General features: G+C 36.5%; 1 long non-coding RNA gene across 1 annotated transcript; it reads left to right on the top strand.

The window, feature by feature from the left end:
* Positions 1 to 5,713: 5,713 nt before the first annotated feature.
* LOC141399793 (uncharacterized) lies at positions 5,714 to 8,924 on the top strand. Its single transcript, XR_012411955.1, has 5 exons — positions 5,714 to 6,283; positions 7,158 to 7,716; positions 7,793 to 8,076; positions 8,136 to 8,747; positions 8,806 to 8,924. It is a non-coding gene; the product is annotated as an uncharacterized lncRNA (long non-coding RNA).
* The last annotated feature ends 1,913 nt before the right edge of the window (positions 8,925 to 10,837 follow it).

Here is a 10,837-nt window from a genome sequence, read left to right as displayed (position 1 = left end):
ATGAACAAGTCATTAAGGCCTGCGTACATAAGCTGCCTTGCCTGCTTACCTTGCTTGCTTCTGATAAAAGGATAAAAAGCAAAAGGGCAACCCATTTCGAAATTTGTTCGGCCTTCTTTATTCTTTTATTTTTATTATGTCAGATATGAAGCAGGAAAGCAAGGCAAGCAGGCGAGGTAGCTTATGTACCCAGGCCTTTGCAGATCTGAAAAACAGATACATAACATACGAAAACAGATGGTCTGATGGCACGCTTAAGGTAGAAACACAATGAGTCTTCTTTTCAATAATAATGTAATTTACAGCGAATGATTAACAATACATATTTAGAACCATGGTAGAATAAAGTAAAGGTAGGCCACAGCTAACAGCTGATTACAATTTTTTTCTTTTTATGGCCTAATCTGTCAAAAGCAGGGTTGACATTTTGTACTGGTTTTGACATTATGCAATCATAAAGGTAGATGTATCGCTGAATTGTTCCAACAAGAAACTTCTGCTGTAACACTATATCTTAAAATTGAAAGCAAGGACAAAAAATGTGTATTCGCGTGGCAAAATAAAATTGTTGATTTTTTTTTAGCAAAACTTACGAATGAAAGATTTATCAAATATTGATATTAATTAAAATTTGTTCCAAATGTACGGGAATGTAAAAATTACAATTTTTGTAAAAATTCTGCTGACATTTATCTGCAAATCGGATGCCAGCAATCACGATGTCAGATTAGCCAAACTTGTCAAGTAGAAAAAAAGTGAATGACATTTTTTCACTGTCATAAGTTTGGGAAGAACTTTTGCTATTTTTGAAACACTTTTCCAACGAGAATATTCTGGAGCCTAGCTAAAGAAATGTTTTTACACTATATGGCACTTTCAACATATAAAAAGTGAAGCTCGAAGTTCCATATTGTTACGGAATTAGATTTAACTAATGTCCGTGTAGACGTTGTTTTATTCCCCGATATGATTTGTACCAAATAAAACAGGGTTCGTTTTAGATTACGTTTCTACAATGCTTTATTTATTTTTTAAACTTATTCAGAACCGACTTTAATTACAAAGCACACAGCAAGTCTCTAGTTAGCACGCAGCTCTTATTTAACCGATCTGTTCAGTTCAACGCATAAAACACCACTCCTACGTTATTGCCATTTCCCCGGTATTTATACCCCAAAGTCTCCCTGTTCTAGAGTCCTCCAGAACACATATGGCAACATCTCGAATCTGTGCAGCGAACACACAGACGCACATTCGCACTAAGCGAACAACCATACTCACATACATACATGGGGGAATACAATTGGACGACAAGCACAGTAATGACGTAACAACAACAAACAAGTGCAAAGAAGTAACAAACTAAACAATAAGTACATGATTATGGCAAAACAAAATAAAAGCACATTAATGAAAGGTAAAGTAACATCTAGAATAATGAAGAGAGTTCTACATGGTAGTTGTTGTTGCTTAAATAAAGTAACTGCGTAATAAAAACTTTACGTTACAATTCAAATTTTTAAATTAACGGAAATTAAACTAAACTAACTTAAACCTATCAGTTACATTCGTAACATTGCCTCCCGCTTAAGCCTGTTCGTCCCGAATAGGCACAGTTCCCTCTCTGTGGTATGGGCATTGGTAACACTGCCTCCCGCTTAAGCCTGTTCCTCTTGACTAGACGCAGTTCTCGTTCTATAGTGGTGGCAACTAATTTAGATGTAACCTCTACTGCGTCAGCTTTGGACTTTTGCTCTACTGGACGACGTTGCTTTCTCTCCAGGAATCGTGACGCTATACCTTCTTTCTTTGTGGTCACCCTCCTAAGTGCCACCTGGTCTTCATCGGACTTGTCCCTCCTTGTTGTACGGCCGCTTTTCGATGGACGTTTCCTCGACGTACATCTTCGCTTTTTCCTCCTCGTTGCGAGATTTTTCCACTTTCCTGCGGGCCATTTGTCGGCGGCTTCCACCTTCAGCGTACGGACATCGACAGCGATCTCGCCGGATTCTGCCTTAGGGCGATGTTTGCTTTTCTCGTTGTAGCCCACATTTATCGGTATTTCCACATTGGACCAAGTCATCACACGGTGCTTTATGTCCAGGTTGATATCGAAGGCGATCATGAAGTCTACACCAAGTATAACTTCGTCTACGATATCAGCCACTATAAACTCGTAATCGACCGATTTATTGGCAATAGTAAGTCTCACGGTTATCTTTCCATGTACTGCCGCAGGCTCCCCCGTTGCTGTGCGCAGTCTGACTCCATTTAGTGGCGTTATCTTTCCTTTTGCCAGATCTGATCTGATGATTGACTTTGATGCGCCTGTATCCAAGGTCAGAATTCGCTTGTCGCCATTGATGTAACCAGTTGTTGTAAGGTTGTGGTTTTTCTGCTGTACAATCGCTATGGAAATTGTGGGACCATCGTTTTCATCCTCTGCCAGCGGCGTCTCGTGATTGACGGAATTCACTTTATTTGATTCACCTGATGTCTCTCTTTCCAGATTCTTGGCCACCAGTTGGTCTTCGCTTTTCAAAGGCGGTGAGGCGGATCTGGTCCTTGGTCGTTGCAATCTGCATTCTCGTGCAATGTGTCCAGCTTTCCGACAGTTGTAGCAAGTCCTTCTCGTTTTACCAGCCCTTCGTTTCACTTTACCTACTACCTGCATTAGTGCATCTTTCATTAGTTCGACAACGGTCTGAGGATTGTTGTCCTCAACTTCCAGCCTCTGCACATTGCAAGCCTGAGGTTTCACCATTGTCTCTTGCTTATGTCCGCCACCGTACTTAAGTTCAAGAGCAGCCATTATATCTCCATAACTGTTTCTAGAAGCGGCGGGAATATTCTGTAATACGTCAGCAGCACCGCCCTTCAATGCCATAAGTAGTCGAACCGCCTTGTCGTTATCGTTCCACGAATTTCTCGAAGCAACCGTCTCAAATTGTAATTTGAAGACATCAAACGATGTAGATCCGTCGAATTCAGGAGGCTTGATTTTCAGAGTGTTATCAATAACTCGCACTGGTCCTCCTTTGATTTCCAGTTCAGACATTTTCTTTTCCAGATTCACAATCTTCTCGTCGTGGGCCAGAAATTGCCTATCCAATTTCTTTAAATGGTTTTCCATAACCTCGAATCGCTTTCCAATAACTTGCGTAATATTCTCGAGTCTTTCGCTGATTTTTGCCTCTAATTCTTCCAATTTTTCGTCGAATTCCTCCGTCAGACATTTGAAGCTTTCATTTATTGCAATAGATTCCTCTTCCATTCTCTTACTAAATTCCTTCGCCAACGTTACTGCAATAACTTTTGCAACCTCCGTATAACTCGGAACCGCGTCTGAAGTTTCATCTCTAATATCAAACTCATATTCGTCGATGTTCATTCCACGGCGCTCGAACTCTTCCAACAAGCGTTTTTGTAGTTCGGCCTTGTTGCCAGTAGAACACAACTCCAACTTACTTAGCTCCTTCTTCAAATCTTCCTTTCGTAGATCCTTGAACTTCATCTTCATTGTAGGATTATCGTAATCTCGCTGCTGACACCAATTGTTACGGAATTAGATTTAACTAATGTCCGTGTAGACGTTGTTTTATTCCCCGATATGATTTGTACCAAATAAAACAGGGTTCGTTTTAGATTACGTTTCTACAATGCTTTATTTACTTTATTACACTTATTCAGAACCGACTTTAATTACAAAGCACACAGCAAGTCTCTAGTTAGCACGCAGCTCTTATTTAACCGATCTGTTCAGTTCAACGCATAAAACACCACTCCTACGTTATTGCCATTTCCCCGGTATTTATACCCCAAAGTCTCCCTGTTCTAGAGTCCTCCAGAACACATATGGCAACATCTCGAATCTGTGCAGCGAACACACAGACGCACATTCGCACTAAGCGAACAACCATACTCACATACATACATGGGGGAATACAATTGGACGACAAGCACAGTAATGACGTAACAACAACAAACAAGTGCAAAGAAGTAACAAACTAAACAATAAGTACATGATTATGGCAAAACAAAATAAAAGCACATTAATGAAAGGTAAAGTAACATCTAGAATAATGAAGAGAGTTCTACATGGTAGTTGTTGTTGCTTAAATAAAGTAACTGCGTAATAAAAACTTTACGTTACAATTCAAATTTTTAAATTAACGGAAATTAAACTAAACTAACTTAAACCTATCAGTTACATTCGTCACAATATGTTTTTGTAATACGGGATAGCTATGCAGGTACATATACCTTTATTATTGTACCATGCCATTTGACGTTTTAAGCCATGGCTGCTGGGTGACATTTCTCAGTGATTTTCATACCTGGCCTACCTCCACTTTATTGTACCATGTTTAGAACTATATACGTCTTATTCTTACAAATGAATGTCATATGCAACTTTGCAAACAATGAAGATTATAGCACGGTTACACTACAGCTTTTTGCCGGGTTAACCCACTTCATGAGGATTTATTTGCTTAATCTGCTCAAATCTGACCAGATTTGTCATATAAAAATTAAATTCTCCCATGGCTGGGTTTATTTTAAATCCGGCACAAATCCACCAAAAAACCAGTGTTGTATTCGGTATTTGTGCAAAAAAATCCAACCAAAAGTTGCAATTGTTATTGCAACAGAGTTTGTCGTGTTTTACACGTTTACGATTGGTCGCATGAGTTTTTATGGAGTTAATAAATTTAAAGTTATTTGGAAATCATAATATTATTATTTTTTTTTCATTAGACACTTTTTAACAAAAAGTACGATTGATACCATGATACAAAAACGTATCCCTGTGTGTAAAATATACCAATATGAGCAAAGAGGGGACGATATCTCATACGAGAAATTGTAAAAGTGTAACACACGACTTTATTAGTTATTTTGTATGTATACGTAAACAAACATCAGCTGACAGTTTATATCCTCGAAAAGCTAAGTGTAACCAGCAAAGATTAAACCACTGGATCTATTAAACCCAGTGGGTTAACCTTCAATTGTGTAACCGGGGTATTAGCTATGTGAAAACACACAGATGAGAGAGAAAAGGCTTGCTCCCGGCCTGAACGGTTTCTAACAGTGATACGACTGTCAAATACAATAAATAAATACTAAAACTAAATAACAAAAACAAATAAATGTCTGTTTAGCGAATGTCAAACAGAGCGTTTACGAAAGTAAACAATAAATAGTAAATGTACAATGTATATCGCGAACAATATAGAGTGTGAAAATAAAATATATATGTTTATATAATAAATGCCAGTAAATAATTAAGCGACGGCTTAAAATTAACAAATTAAAAATATCACAGATAGTTTAATGTTTATATGGTTTCTTGTTTGTTTGGTTTTTGTTTACCCCCTGTGTGCCAGGGGTTGATTTGGTGTAGAACTGTGGTGAAGTACTGTCTGGAACACTTTCAATACACTCATTTAGAACGCCAATTGCAGATAAATATGACACTGATGACCAAGAATTGTGTCTTTCGAGATGATAGATTTCGTTGACCAAGTCATTGCAATGGGAAGCGAATTTTTGCAACAAACTGCTTTTGAATATTCAACGCATACAAGCAGAAGGGCTGTGTTTCAGACATATCGTATATGTAAGTGCTTGCGTACATTTTGGTCGGATTTTCATACCTCTTTTGAATACATTTCCTCAGAATCTTTCGTTTGAATATTTCCATTTCTTTAGCAACACTTGGGGAAATTGAAAACCATATCGGAAATCCATATAAAAGAATTGACCTTATTGCGACTTTGTATAGGAGCAGTTTTGTTTGTTGTGGTGTTTGCTGTTAAATAGGTATGAAAAACAACCAACTATTTGTTTTGCTTTTTTCAGTACGTTTCTGGCATGTAAGTTGAACTTGTTGAGTTTGTCGAATGTGATTCCCAAATATTTAATGTTCGATTTAAAGGAAATTTCTACTCCATCAAGAATACATCTCAGCTGCTTACTTAGTTGCACAACGTACCTCGGACATTTCCCTGATGCATTCCTGATACATATGGCTTCAGACTTCAGGGCATTCATTTGTATGCCCCATGTTTTATAGTATTGGTTAATACGTTCCAAATGTTCGAATGCATACCTTAAAGCTTCTTCAGGTGATGTGTCATGAGCATAAATCAAACAGTCGTCCGCATAGAGCAGCGCGTTTGAATGAGTAGTGGTGTGAGGGAAATCACTAAGAAAAATTTACTAATCCATGTTGTGACGTGATATTGTTTATTTGAACAAAAAACTTCCGGTCCAAAAGGTAATTATGGATAATTTTAACTAGAAAGGGATCCACCCCTAAATCAATTAATTTGTAGATGATTCCTTTGTGGCAGACAGAATCAAACGCCTTCTCTATATCCAAGGATATAGCTACTGTACAATTTTGATTTCTCAAATTTGACGTAATACCCCGGTTACACTATTGAAGGTTAACCCACTGGGTTTAATAGATCCAGTGGGTTAATCTTTGCTGGTTACACTTAGCTTTTCGAGGATATAAACTGTCAGCTGACGTTTGTTTACGTATACATACAAAATAACTAATAAAGTCGTGTTTTACACTTTTGCAATTTCTCGTATGAGATATCGTCCCCTCTTTGCTCATATTGGTATATTTTACACACAGGGATACATTTTTGTATCATGGTATCAAGCGTACTTTTCGTTAAAAAAGTGTCTTATGTAAAAAAATAAATAATTTTATGATTTTCAAATAACTTTAGATTTATTAACGCCATAAAATCTCATGCGACCAATCGTAAACGTGTAAAACACGACAAACTCTGTTGCAAAAACAGTTGCAACTTTTGGTACTTTTTGAGTAGAGTTGGATTTTTTTGCACAAATACCGAATACAACACTGTATTTTTGGTGGATTTGTGCCGGATTTAAAATAAACCCAGTCGTGAGAGGATTTAATTTTTGTATGGCAAATCTGGTCAGATTTGACCAGATTAAGCAATAAATCCTAATAAAGTGGGTTAACCCGGCAAAAAACTGTAGTGTAACCGCACTATAATGTCACTTTGGAATTTGAGAAGCGCGTGTTGAGTTGAATGTTGTTTTTGGAACCCAAATCGAAAGTTTGAAATAGGGTTAATAATAAACTCGTTTTCCAATTTTTCTTTCAGGATATGTTCTAGTAATTTTCCCACGTTGGACAGGAGAGAAATTGGGCGGAAATCGGAGACTACTTCACTGTTCGTATTTTTCTTTATTGGAATGAGTTTCGCCAGCTTCCATACTCTAGGAAAGTAGCCATTGTTGATGGAATTATTAAAGATGCGTGTTAATAAGTTTATTACAGAATCTGGGACTTTGCGTAAAACGAAGTTAGATATTCCATCAACACCAGTTCATTTTTTGTTTTTATTTTCTGGATAACGGTTTTTATCTTTTCAGGGTTCGTAAAATGGTACTGATCAGGATTGTCAATAGAGTTAAAGTGGCTATCGAAGGCATAGATCTGTTGTGGACTTGGAGCCATAAACGAGGAAATTTTGGAATGAAGATCACTAACCGGGCAGGCAGGAACAGTTTCGCGAAAAACCGACACGAAATGGTGATGAAAGTGATTAGCAATTTCAGATGTGTTGGAAACAATATGGTCATCCACGCGTAATTGTTTACAAAATGGAGACTTCTTTCTTCCGCTGAACTTAAAAATTTCTTTAAAAGCTGACGGCCCAGGTTTTATTTTCTCTAAACGATGTTTGACTATTTGTGCTTCCTCCAGTCTTATAGATTCTTTTATAATAATTTTAAGGAGCTGTATCTGTTTCCGTCCGATGGAAAATTTTCTTCAGTTCCTTCTGCCATTGATGCTTTACTTTGTAAAGTTTTCTTGATCGTTCGGATAGTGGAAATTTTCCGTCCATCACTACGACTTTTTGCGAATGAGACTCGTGGATTGAGGTAAAACTGGAGCTGAACCTTTCAATTAAAGCGTCAATTTTATCATTATGCAAACTCGCTTCAGTAGATGGAAATATTATATTTGCGGCATTATTAAAGTCCTCTTGGAAGTTTTCCCAATTGGTATCTTTATAGGTAATGAAGGTTTGTGGAATATTCAAAATCAGTTCAGAGCAGTCACGTTTTATTTTCAGCTTCAACGGGAAGTGATCCGAAAACATGGGCAAGGATGCTATCATATAATTCCTAGATGTGAAATCGATCAAATTGGGGCTGATTAGAAAATGGTCAAGATACGAAGGACCGTTTGGAAACGAAGGAGACACATCGCAAGTACGGATTACATCCAAAATGTTAGTTTGCAGCTATGAATTTTATGCTCTTCCATTTGAGTTTTCCAAAAGAATCTCCCCAACTAGGACTCCTCGAATTAAGATCTCCACCAAGGATGAAGCCATCGAGATTCCCACAAACTTGAAGAACTTTGTCCAAGTCAGACTCCAATTGCTGTGGGGAATAATTGAATGGGATATAAATAGAGCCTAAAGCAATCCTTTTCCTTATGTTATTCTGTACTGACTCAATCTGTACAATACAGATATTCAGACCAACGTTATTGACAATTATAGCTCTGTTCCAGAACTAAAAAGTTTTTACCATTTTTACCACTTTTACACATTTTACGTTCCCGTACAGAAAATTTATATGAAAATCGTTTACGACTTTTACTACTTTATAAAGTACGGGAACAGGCCATATTTTTGTATATTGTATGCAGCTTTTAATGAAAATGGCCACACCAAGCGGTGAGTGATCTGTAACCATATTGTAACCCTCAATTTTAATACGTTTGTTTCTATGCAGGTGATATTCTTGAATGAATCCAACATCGATGTTATTGTGAGAGAGAGTTTTTTGCAGATCAATTTGTCTACTCCTATCATTTAGTGACCTTACATTAAATGAATTTTATGGTCCATATTGAAGTCTTACTTTGTTTAGAATTCGTAAGAACTCTGCCTTTGCTTTAGCTTTCTCCATATTTTTAAAATTATTGAGAAACTGTGAAATTTCTTGCTCCAGTGTCAACTCCTCAGGTTGTAAGAAAAGGTTGGCTAGCTGTAGAAACTCGCCCACAATCGATGGCTTATTGGTGCTTTGGAAATGACTTGCAAATGATTTGTGAGGTGAAACAAAAGACAAATTAACAGCTTTGTTGACATTTCTGATGGCGGTGACTTTTTCAGTTTGCATTTTAGCCTTTGTGCTTTGTTTAGCTGCAATATACAGTTTGTCAAGTAATTGTTTTCGAACCAAGAAAACTATCATTTTTCTGTATTAATTTATGAAAAATGACTGATAATTGGGATAAAAATGTCGGGTTTTTTTGTAAAAAATAGTTGGTAGACTTATTAAAGACAAGATAGGATGTATAAATAAAAAATTGACCCACGTAGTCCAACAAAAAATAACGAAAACCCATAACTACATATAATTCAAGCTGTCAAATAAATGTTTTCGAAATTTAATGGAGGTTCCAAAATAACCCATATTTTTGGTAAATTCTTGAAAATCAGGACATTTTATGAATGTTATTCTTAAAAAGGGTTAACTACTAACAAGTATCATTAATATTATGCATAGAATATCCCTACTAGAAGGGTTACCATATGGACCAAGGGAGTACCAGGTCATATTACATGTAAACAGTGTTCTATAGGTCTTATACCGGGAATATCTGAAAACTAAGGCGTTTTATAAGTTTTTTTAGTTCTCCAGGATGGACTGGCATCAATTACAATAAATATTACCTACAGAATAATTAGATCAGGGGGGTTGCCAGATCTACTAAAAGGTGACAGGTTATATAAACAGTAAACGAGGCCAGCTGGATCCATAACCAGCGGTTAAAATTTGTTTATTTAACTCAAATTGAATAAAGGGATAAGGGAATTCTCCAACATAAACCAAAACACGACATAAAAGTACAAAAATCACTTAGAAATGCATATATAAGATATTGTCAGTCTATGCTGATTTTTAATAGACCTCTGATTTCAACTGTTTATAGCGAGTTCAGAAGAATTCTCTAAGTTTTTTTTGCTTCTATGCTAACACTGAAGCATTATTTACCCATCAACATAAATTTCCCCTTAAAAATGAACTACAGTAGTACTGCAGAGTACGCGAAATGTGTCCAATAGGTCGAAGTATGCATTTCTGAAAATTGTCGAAACCTTTACCCCATACATTTCTAAGCAATATTGGTCTCCTACTGCGATATTTCCGATTGTTTAGTGAAATGCCATTATCTCTTAATTATTTTTAAGTAAAAAAACAATCTTCGGTGCCCTGTTTCTGGGCGCAGATGGCCTCGTTCATTGTTTATATAACCTGGTACCTTTTTAGTCGATCTGGCAACCCTTCTAATATAATTATGCTGTAGGTAATATTTATTGTATTTGATGGCAGTTCATCTTCGTGAACTAAAAAACTCATAAAATATTTTGGTTTTCAGATATTCCCGGTGTAAGACCTATAGGACCCTGTTTACATGTAATATGACCTGGTACTCCCTTGGTCCATATGGTAACCCTCCTAGTAGGGATATTCAATGCCTAATATTGTTGATACTTGTTAGTAGTTAACCCTTTTTAAGAATAACATTCATAAAATGTCATGATTTTCAAGAATTTACCAAAAATATGGGATATTTCGGAACTTCACTACATTTCGAAAACATTTATTTGACAACTTGCATTACATGTAGTTATTGGTTTTCGTTACTTTTGTTGGACTATGTGGGTTAATTTTTTATTTATTCATCCTATCTTGTCTTAAATAAGTCGACCAACTATTTTTTTGCAAAAAACCCGACATTTTTATCACAATTATC

Source organism: Musca autumnalis, unplaced genomic scaffold (genome assembly GCF_047663935.1).
Source record: "Musca autumnalis isolate F117 unplaced genomic scaffold, ASM4766393v1 scaffold_3, whole genome shotgun sequence".
NCBI lineage: Eukaryota > Metazoa > Arthropoda > Insecta > Diptera > Muscidae > Musca > Musca autumnalis.
Note: the sequence above shows the minus strand (reverse complement) of the source record. Positions and strands in the feature narration are given on the sequence as shown.